The following is a 10,822-nucleotide window of genomic DNA, read 5'->3' on the forward strand; positions in this document are numbered from 1 at the left end:
ACAGAGCCACTCTAGCACTTTGTTTCTTCCTTTGGTCCACAGAAATCCATAAAGATACCCCCACAAAAGACTGCTGGCAATGGTCAAGAGACAGCCGGGACTGACCTACTCTGGTGATGGGATGGCCAAACACCCTAATAGTTGTGCCAGAAACCCCATCCAAGGACTGAGGAATCTGGATGCAGACGTCCACAGCTAGGCCCCAGGTGGAGCGCTGGGAGTCTAATTAGCGAGAAAGAGGAGGGTTTATATGAGCGAGAATTGTTGAAACCAAGGTTGGATAAAGCACAGGGACAAATCGCCAAACGAATGGAAACACATGAACTATGAACCAAAGGCTGAGGAGCCCCCAACTGGATCAGGCCCTCTGAATAGGTGAGACAGTTGATTGGCTTGATCAGTTTGGGAGGCATCTAGGCAGTGGTACCAGGTCCTGGGCTCATTGCATGAGATAGCTGTTGAAACCTGGGACTTATGCAGGGACGCTTGGCTCAGTCTGGGAGGAGGGGACTGGACCTGCCCCGACTGAGTCTATCAGGTCGATCTCAGTCCTCGTGGAAGGCCTTGCTCTGGAGGAAGTGGGAATGGGGGGTGGGCTGGGGGGAAGGGGAGGGGGGCAGGAAAGGAGGTTGTTGGCTAGGTTTTTCAGTACCAGGCATGATTTCCCTGTTGTTGAATAGGTCTTAAGTTCAATTAGAGAGCTGATGGTTACCTTCATGGTATGTATACCACTACTGTACCCTTAGGATTATTGTACCATGCTAGTCATTGATGTGATCATAGGCTTTATAGCTAAGTAGGACTGTTGGTTGCTTCCCTTCTTTAGATGCTTGCATAGTGCCTTTTGGTACCATGAAAGCTAGTCCTCATAGAGGAAACTTTCAGGTGAGAACCAATTAAGAGGTTTCTGGGCCCTGTATCCAAGGTGCATGGTGTTTTCAGCAATAGGGACTTATCTTCCTCGTCTGGGTGGCAACTAAAGGCGAGAGCAATAGCCTGTCATGTTTTGGGAGTCTCTTATACAACCCTGACCAACAACTCAAAAGGGGTCTTCTCATGTGTGGTGTTGGGGTTTTGTTAGACAATCTATGATTCTTAGGGGGAGACTTCTCAGCCCAGATGGGAAATTTTCACTTAAACTATACATATATATGTACTACATACATACTTATATATGTATTAAATGTAATTTTAAGTAGTTAATACTGTGATTCATTATGCCTTTTCTAGATACACCTACTGCTATTTACCTTCCTTTCTCCTTCTTTTATATTTACCTCCTCCCTTGTTCCTTAATTAAAATCCCAGTTTGCCCCATTTCCTCCTTCAAATCACTTGTACCCTGCTGTTCCCCTCTTTTCTGATACTTCTATGGGGTCCCCATTTTACTTTCTTGGTTTCTGCAGTTACTTTAGGTTATGCACTCATATCTGAAAATGTCAAGCTAGAAACTGCACATGAGAGAGAACATACAATGTTTGTCTTTCTGGGTCTTTTATAAAAGGCTAAATTCAGTGGCCCAACTAGTTTGGAATACTCAGTATGACAAACTACAAGAGAGAACTTCTTTCCAAACAAAGTGGAAGGAAAGAAACACCTCCTGACAAGCTGTCTTTCCTCTGACTTTTATACACATGTCATGGCATACACTACACACACACATACACACACACACACACACACACACACACACACACACAACTAAAATAACAACAACAGAGGTGTTTAATGAGCAAAAACAGCTGGAGAGATGGTTCAGCAATTAAAAACACTGTTCTTTCAAAGCTCCGGAGTTCAGTTTCTAACACCCACATTAGGCAGCTCACAAGTGTCTGTAACTTCAGCTCCAGTGGTTCCAAAATTCTTTTCTGGTTTCCTAGGGCACCCATAGACATGCGATGTACACATAACCATATCTACAAACATATAAATAAAAACAAACTTTTTAAAATGATCAAAAAAATTTTGTTTTTTCTCATATATACATTCTAGAGTTTAGTGTGTGTGTGTGTTCACATATATCGTGCACAAAAACAGAAAGGAAAACTTGAGAGGATAGGAAGAGTTCTTAAGGGGTGGAGAGAAGGAAAAGAAGAGCATAATGGAGCACATGTGTCATGAAAGCAGAAGGTCTTGCTGTTTGTGGGGAGGAAAGCGACCAGCAGGAAGAAAGAGGAGGGCCTGGATAGATGGCACAGCAGATAAAGATGTCCACCAATGAGTCCGATGGCTGCCTGCCCGCCACAGACACTGTCCATTACCGGATCACATCACAGATCTTAGTGCGTCTTAGAAAATGAACACACAGAGTCACACAAAGACAAGGACAAAGACACAAAGAAACTTACCAGCCCAGTTAGGAACCCCTTGGATCCGGGTCTAGGATGAGATGGTTGCGGGGGATCCAGGATGAGCCCCCAAAATGTTGTGGCCGCGTTGCGAGACCCCCAAGCAAGACCACCACAGAGCCGATATCCGATGCAAAACACACAGGGGTTTATTGATAACAAGCAAGCCCGGGCTTGGTCCGTGTCCAACACTCAACATAGCAGATGGAGGAGGATGGCCCTGAGTTCTCAGGGTGAGGGCTTTTTAAAGGGAAAAATCACAAGCAGGGTGGTATAAGCCTTTGCGTCATATGATTGGGTGAGGGTATGTAACCTTTGAATTTACTGGTTGGGATTTACAGTTATCATTTTGGGGCAGGCCTGGACAAGTCCCAGACTTTGTCCTTGAGCTGCCATGGGGGCTGGCTGGCCTAGCACATACTGACTGTGGGGCTGACTCAGTGGCCCAGGCTCTGTCCTTGAGCAGCCATGAAGGCTGGCTGGCCTCACATGTTCATTCACATTGACCCATGTATGAAACTCTAAGTTGGTGAGGGGTCCCAGACAGTAAAAACTGGCTGAACCTTGAGCAGTCAGAGTACGTGCAGAAAAGGGAGCTACTGCAAGGACTAAGTCATAGCCCTCCCAGAAACTGCTTGCTTAAGTCTCAGGAAACTGAAATTGATGCCTGATCTCTGAGAGAAGACTGAGCAGCCTGTTATGGCATCTGCTTGGCCCTTTCAAAAGTAAATCCTTATGCTAGGTGTGGTGCCTCACATCTGTAATCCCAGTACTCATGGAGTGGAAGCAAAAGGTTTGACATGAGTTTGAGGCCATCCAGGCTACATAGTGAGGTCCAAGCCAGTATAGGTTATAGGGTGAGAGCATGTTTCAAAACAAAATGTGATACTTTATAACAATATAAATTCATTTGCCATTCTCTAGTGCTCTTTATTCTATGATAAGCTATAGTTAATTCATGTGCATATGTATTAAACATATCCAAAATATAATCATTTGCTTTTAAGCATTTGTATATATTTTATATTTTGTATTTTATTTATTTATTCATTCATTATGTATTCCTGTGTTTATGCATGTGTGATAATACACACATGGAGGTAGAGGGCAACTTTTAGGGGTTGGTTCTCCCTTTTCACCATATCCAGGGTATCAAACTCAAGCCATCATGATTGGCAGCAAGCATCTGTAAGACTGGGCCATCTTGCCAGGCCCTGTATGTATTTTAAATGAAAAAAGTGGAAATAGAGAATTTAGTATTAAGATGACTTTTAATCTTTTTTAAAATAATGTTTTTAACTCTTAAGATTTATTTATTTATTATGTATACAGTATTCTGTCTGCATGTATGCCTGCAGGCAGAAGAGGGTACCAGATCTCATTACAGATGGTTGTGAGCCACCATGTGGTTGCTGGGAATTGATCTCAGGACCTCTGGAAGAGCAGTCAGTGCTCTTAACCACTGAGCCATCTCTCCAGCTCAACTTTTAATCTTTCTGATGTTCTTTATTTGTACCAAAAGACGTTTTTGTTTCTGGTGTCCTTTTTCTTCAACCTGAAGGATTTCTGATTGTGTTTATATTTGTGTATTTCTGGTTGTTCCCAGAACTCTTATTTTTCTTTTTTTCTGGAAACATTTATTTTCACCATCACCTATGAAGAATGTTTTCAATAGACAATAGACTCTGAGTTAACTCTTTGTCTGTCACCACTTATTAGAGGAAGTTGCTGTCTTCTAGCCTCCATAGTCACTGACTAGAAAGCCACAGCTTTTAAAATAAAACATAAAACATAGCATGCTAACACCTCAAATGTATGGAGGGAAATAACCATCTTTTTAATAAGAGGTTTGTAGCTGAAGTTTTTCTGTGTCTCACCTGGCCCATGGTCAGGACAAATCTCTCTCACCCGCCAGTCCTGCAGCCACTTGGACCCAAGTAAACATACAAAGGCTTATATTAATTAAAACTGCTCAGCCATTAGCTCAGGCCTACCACTGACTAGCTCTTACATTTAAACTAAGCCATATTCTTATTTATGTTTAGCCACGTTGTTTGGTACCTTTTCTCAGTTCTGCCTTCACATCTTGCTTCCTCGGTGTCTGGCTGGCGTCTCCTGACTCAGCCTTCCTCTTCCCAGAATTCTCCTCTCTGCTTGTCCCGCCTATACTATACTTCCTGGCTGGCTACTGGCCAATCAGCATTTTATTTATCAACCAAATCAGAGCAACACACATTCACAGCATACAGAATGACATTCCCATCAGAGGTCTTCAGATTACAGGCTATCCATGTATACAAGTGAGACTTCACTCTTCTCTCACTCTGTATACACACACAAAATTCAATTCCATTCCCTTTAAAGGAAGTCATGGTAGATCAATTCCTCTCATACTTGCACTTGTATTAGAGAAAGACCAAGAGATAGGGAAGGACTTTGATGGATTTGAGAGGAGAAAATGATTATCAGTGACAGCCATTGGCATACCATGACACAACAGAATAAGTTTTTGGTCTGTGACCTGTATTCCTAAGAGTAGATTTACATTTTGATTTTATGATTATAACTATTGTTTTGGTTTTAGTTTTTGATTCAGTGTCTTGCTATGTAGCCCAGACTAGTCTGGAACTTACATTCCCTTGCCTGTGCCTGCCAAAAGTGTGTGTCACAGTTGCAGTTTCTTTCTGTCACTGTCATAAAAAACGCTAAACAAAATCAGCTTAGGGAAGAAAAGGTTTATCTAGCATATGCTTCCAGGTCATAGTTCATCACTAGGGGAAGTCAGGGCAGGAACTCAAGGCAAGGACCTGGCAGAAGCAACCATGGAAGGAAGAGTGCTGCTTGCTTGTTCCTTTTCTGGCTTGCTCATAGGGTCATGCTTAGCTTTTTTTATATAACCCAGGGCCATCTTCCCTGCCTAGGAATGGTACTGCCCACAGTGGACGAGGCCCTCTTATATGAATTAATAATCAAGGAAATCACCCACAGACATGTCCAAAGTCCAAACTCCTAATCTGATGTATGCAATTTCTCAATAGAGGCTTCCCTGTCAGCTGACACTGTGTCAGGTCGACAGTTGAACTAGGACAGCCACCATGTCTGTGAGACTTCCATTTTTTGAGGGAGCTTTTATAAAATTAATAATATATAACATAAAGAGCTTGATGTTCTCTGCAACTATGGCTGAAGTGATCTTCTACTTCAGAAAAGAACATTTTCTGGAAGCCTCACTGTGGTCTATTGTGTACATGATCTTCCTGAAGTTGATTTCACCAAGATAAAGACAGGATGGAACACACTAACACTTCATGTTACCCTAGAAATACGATAAATGATACCCAACACAAACTATAACCTCATCATGACATGGTCTTAAAGGAAAGCAATGGGAACCATTACTGTATGATATAGGCTCTTCAATAGGATTTTGGAATGGGTGACTGGTAAAAATGTAAGGAAATCTGAATAAAGCATGGGATTTAGTAATTAACAATGCCTTGATTGGCTTATCAATTGTGACAAATCCACTCAATTGAAGTAGTAACAATAGACAACCATGTGCAGGACATTTGGGAATACTCTGTACTACTCTTGCAACTTTTCTGTAAATATAAATCTCTAAAATTAAAAGTTTTCTTAAAACCAAGTGTCCTTACGATGGTTAGGGGATCTGAATACAGGGTAAATATCATGCCGAAGATTACGGATGGCTCAAAGATGAGGCTTAAGGATATCTATCTGGTTTATCCTTCACTCGGGAATGTGCTTTCTTCAGTTTCAATTATAAACACTATGATCAAAAGCAACTTGAGAGGAAAGGGTTTATTTTAGCTTACTGTTGTAGTCCATTACAAAGGAAACTCCAGGAAGGAACTTAGAAGCAGAAACCAAAGTAGAGGTCATGGAGGCAATGCTGCTTACTGGCTTGCTCTCCATGGCTTACTCAGCCTGCTTTATTATACACCTCCCTCACCTGCCTGCTGATGTTTCTTTAAAGAAGGGCATGGGCCTAGGGCATTAGACTCTCACCTAAGATTCCAGGCTCCCCTGTGGCACCTCCTTCCCAGCTGTGTGTAATTCTGTCCCAGTTGCATGTGGTTCTGTAGCCTCTGGAGACACTAGAGTATAGAGAGTGTGGAAGGTTGACTGACAGAGGCAGACACTTCCATCTATCTATACAGCTACAGGAAAGGCATTGTCGTAACCCTACAGTCAGACTTTTCCTTTTCCATGGTGTCGCTGCTTTGACGTCACCAATGCTCCTGTAAGTAATCCCTCATCCAACCGCTGTAAGTTATCAACTCACTGGCTCACCAAGCTGGGTTCTGGTGGAATAATACCTTGGTCTGTTGGAGCCCTAGCTGATTTGGGAAACACTTAGCACTCAAGGTCTAAGTCAATGTTTTCAGAGTATAGCCATTTCTTTTTAGTAACACCCGCTTTTTTACTACAGTTCTAACTGCTTATCCTGTATCCCAATTAAAACGTTCATCTGAGGGTCTGAGGGGATAACTCAGTCAGCAAAGTGCAAGCATGAGGACCTGAGTTCAATCCCTAGAACCTCCATAAAAATGCCAGTTGTGGTAGCCTGCGCTTGGAATTCCAGCACAAAGGAGGTGAAGATATACAGATTTTTGGGGTTTACTGGCCAGACAGCTCACTCTATTTTAGTGAGTTTCAGGCCAGTGAAAGTCTCTGTCTCAGAAAAAAAAAAGTAGACAGTACCTGAGAAAACACACTCAACATTGTCCTTGGACCTCCACCACGTGTGCACAGAGACCTGCACACATACTTACATATGATCACCTGGTGTTGAGGTTCTCATCCCTGGAAACCCTTTGAAATCATACTAGGAACTTTCATTCCATACACACCACACTACACCCTCACAACCCTCCGAAACAGAGGGAGGGAGGGAGGGAGGGAGGGAGGGAGGGAGGGAGAGAGAGAGAGAGAGAGAGAGAGAGAGAGAGAGAGAGAGAGAGAGAGAGAGAGAGATCTGGACTTTATGACCAAAGGCTAATTTTATTAGCCTGAAAGGAGGTCCAGGTATCAGTTTTAAGAAATCAGGTTAGACTATCCAACCTAATTCCGGCTTCCTGGCTCCTACTTCCAGTTACTTCACTGGTTTCCTTATTAGGTGGAGAGGGTCTCTGTTTTTCTCTGGTCTTGACCTTAACAGCAGTTTCTTTTCTTTTCTTTTCTTTTCTTTTCTTTTCTTTTCTTTTCTTTTCTTTTCTTTTCTTTTCTTTTCTTCTCTTTCTCTCTCCCTCCCTCCCTCCTTCCTTCCTTCCTTCCTTCCTTCCTTCCTTCCTTGAAAGGAAAGAATTCAGACAGGATTCAGACAGGATGCAGCAGTCGATCAAGTAGTCAAGAATGTAATCAGAGCAATCAAGGAGGCAAAGAAAGCTGGCCAAGCCTAGAAACAGCAACCTAGATCCTGGTAGGCAGAGGGCCTAAATTTTCCTTCTTTCTGTCCATCCCTTTTTGGTGCTCCCCCCAGGATGGACACTTCTAGAAAAGGGCAAAAGCCTTTAAGGCAAGAATGGTCAACATAGCCTATCTGGGTCCCTGGGACAGGACGTGTTGATCTGGCTGTGGCACACTCTGCAGCCATCTGTATTTTGGGCATGGTAGAGAAGAACACCCAAGTAGAGACCACAGTAGCAGGTGGTCGGCTTCAGCATTGGGAGGAGGCAAAATTCTCAGACCTTAAATTTGGAAGTCGAGAATGAGAAGCTGCTAAACAGAGGAAATATCAGGAGGGTGTATAGCCAGTCCCTTCTGGCTCAGGAAAGGAGTTGGTCCCCACAGAGCAGGGCCTGCCAGGTTCTCTGACTCCCAGGGATGCCCACCCAGCACCAGGAAGCCCCTCAGAGTAGTGAGCAGAGAGCACAGGGCTAAGGCCCTGACTGTGGTTCCTATCTCCACATGACCATGGCTGATGTAGACACCGGTGAAGAATTTGTCTCTACTTGGAACACATAAATTCATGGCTCTCCAGCTCTGGTTTTCAGGAGCTTTGTAACATCACATATTATGCATCACAATGCCCACTGTGGATAACCTGGTGACAGTTGTCAGGAAACATTAGAGCAGCTCCTTGCGGTGACTCGGAGCTCTTGTTCTCACAGCTCAGGCCTTCCTCCCCTTCTGGGCACAGATAAACTCCTAGGTAAGAATCCAGGGTCCTTATTATCCCCACTGCTGGGCCCCACGTACACATTCCTTGTTAGGGGTTATACACATCTTCGACCACTGGATGGCGACAGACATCCTGACAGGAAGCTTCCCTGTTTTTTCCAGGCTGGGCCAACATTTCCATACACAGGTAAACTTTGTCTTGTTCCACTGCATGAAATTAGGGCTGCAGACACACTAGTGTCCCTACACTTTCCCCTCACCTCTCTTTCATAAACTCCTTTCAGTGAATAAAGTCTGAAAACCAGTATCTGGCCTATCTGGGGTTTCCTGCCTTGACTTTCTTATCCCCTTCCAAATCATGGAGTGGAGAGTGAGTAGTTGCCAGACCCTAGGAAATGAGCTATGAATGTGCCATTTTTGGATGTTTCTCAGTTTATTGTATCTACTGCTTCCTCCATGTGGTTACAGACTGATGGCCCAGGTTGGCTCTTGACCTCACAATGGTCAGGATGACCTATAGGCATGGCTGAAGTCATGGGTGACATCTTAGTTGTTGTGTGACTTGGGAGCTAGTTACTCAGCTTCTCTGGGCCTTATCTCTTCTCTTGTACAATGTGGATGGCAACAATACTTATGTCATGAAGTCACTGTAATGGTAAGTTCAGAGAAATAAAGATAAGGATGGTGATGGGTATCTCAGTGGGGACAGGGTGAACGAGTCTACAGCACAGCAAGATCTTTAACTGGTGAAAGGGAGGACATCTATCAACCTAGAATGACTAAGGAAGCACTTCAGAAGAAGGCTAATGGATCTAGAGGGAAACATGGATCTACAGAATGGGCCAGTTAGTACTCTCCATGCTGGGATGTCTAGCCCAGCCTTGATGCAGGGGGAGGAGCTTGGTCCTGCCTTAAATTGATATGCCATGCTTTGTTGACTTCCATGGGGGGTCTGCTCCTTTCTAAACAAAGGAGGAGTTGGGGGGGGGTTAGGGGAAGGGAATGAGAAGAGAAGAGGGAGAGAAAATTGTGGTTGGTATGTAAAAGAGATGAAAAAATTTAATAAAAGAAAAAAAAGGGTCAGGTAGCACCCAAATTAAATAAACTGTATGGTGTAACTGCTTTAAGTTTTCCTGTTGCTTATTTACTCTTTAAAATAGTTGCTTAAAGAAATGTATATATTATTGAGTATATGTCATATATAGAAAGAACATGTCTGTATGAAGTTGAGAATTGTCCTTTCAAGGTCTGTAAAGAATTGTGTTGACATTTTGATGGAGAGAGTGTTGAATCTGTGGATTGCTTTTGGTAAGATGATCATTTTTACTACGTTAGTTCTACCAATCCATAAACATAGGAGATCTTTCCATCTTCTGATATCTTCTTCAGTTTCTTTCTTTAAAGACTTGAAGGCTTTTTTTGTATTTCATAACACGTTATTAAGAAGGAACCTATGTCAGTTCTTCTACGTAAATAATGGTGACAGAATCAAGGGAAACCCATCAAGGATCATATGTGGACAGTAACTTACATAATCCTTTAATTACATAATTGATGTGTAATTTTAAAGCAAAGTTTAATCCCTATTAAGCAAACATTTTTGCATATCCTGCCTTCTCTTTATCTTTCTGTGCATTTATCACTTCTTTGACTTTAAGCAGTTCTTCCTAGATGGCTTTATCTCCTGGGACTATCTCCTGTGCCTTCTTAAGATCCGCCAATGCTGGATCATAGTCTTTTAATCCTGGCCATCCTTGCACTCTGTGGTATAGTGCCTTGGTATTTCAAGAGCCTCCAAACAACTGTCAGTTGCTCCCTGACAACTTAACATCTTCAATTTACAAGCATCAATACTCGGCAAACAGCTTAAGGATAGAGATAGTAATCTGGATGTATCTGCTGTCTCAATAAAAGCCTTTGAATTATCCATATACCTTAAAAATTTTGCATGTTTTAGTAACCATCTTCCAGTTCTGAGATTTGAAAAAAAATTTCCAATTTTTCAAAGTCTTCAGCAATTAATAAAATCCTATATACATCTTTTAAATCTCTATCTGCATCCTTGGGGGATCCGGATGACTGTCACCAGAGCCGTCTTGGGGGACACTCCCCAGTCATATCCGTCTTTCAGTTCTCCACCTTTTGCAACATTTTCTGATATCTTCTTCAATTTCTTTCTTCAGAGACTTAAAGTTATTTTTTATCATATTTTTTTAATTTATTTTACAATACTATTCAGTTCTACATAATAGCCACAGATTCCCTTGTTCTCTCCCTTCCTGCCCCCCTCCCCTTCCCCCCATCCCACCCCCCATTCCCACCTCTTCCAG

General features: G+C 42.7%; 1 pseudogene; it reads right to left on the bottom strand.

Annotated features, from left to right (window-relative positions):
• Positions 1-10,078: 10,078 nt before the first annotated feature.
• Positions 10,079-10,822, bottom strand: part of LOC114710161 — a 2,273-nt pseudogene continuing 1,529 nt past the window's right edge.

This window comes from Peromyscus leucopus, chromosome X, assembly GCF_004664715.2.
Source record: "Peromyscus leucopus breed LL Stock chromosome X, UCI_PerLeu_2.1, whole genome shotgun sequence".
Lineage (NCBI taxonomy): Eukaryota > Metazoa > Chordata > Mammalia > Rodentia > Cricetidae > Peromyscus > Peromyscus leucopus.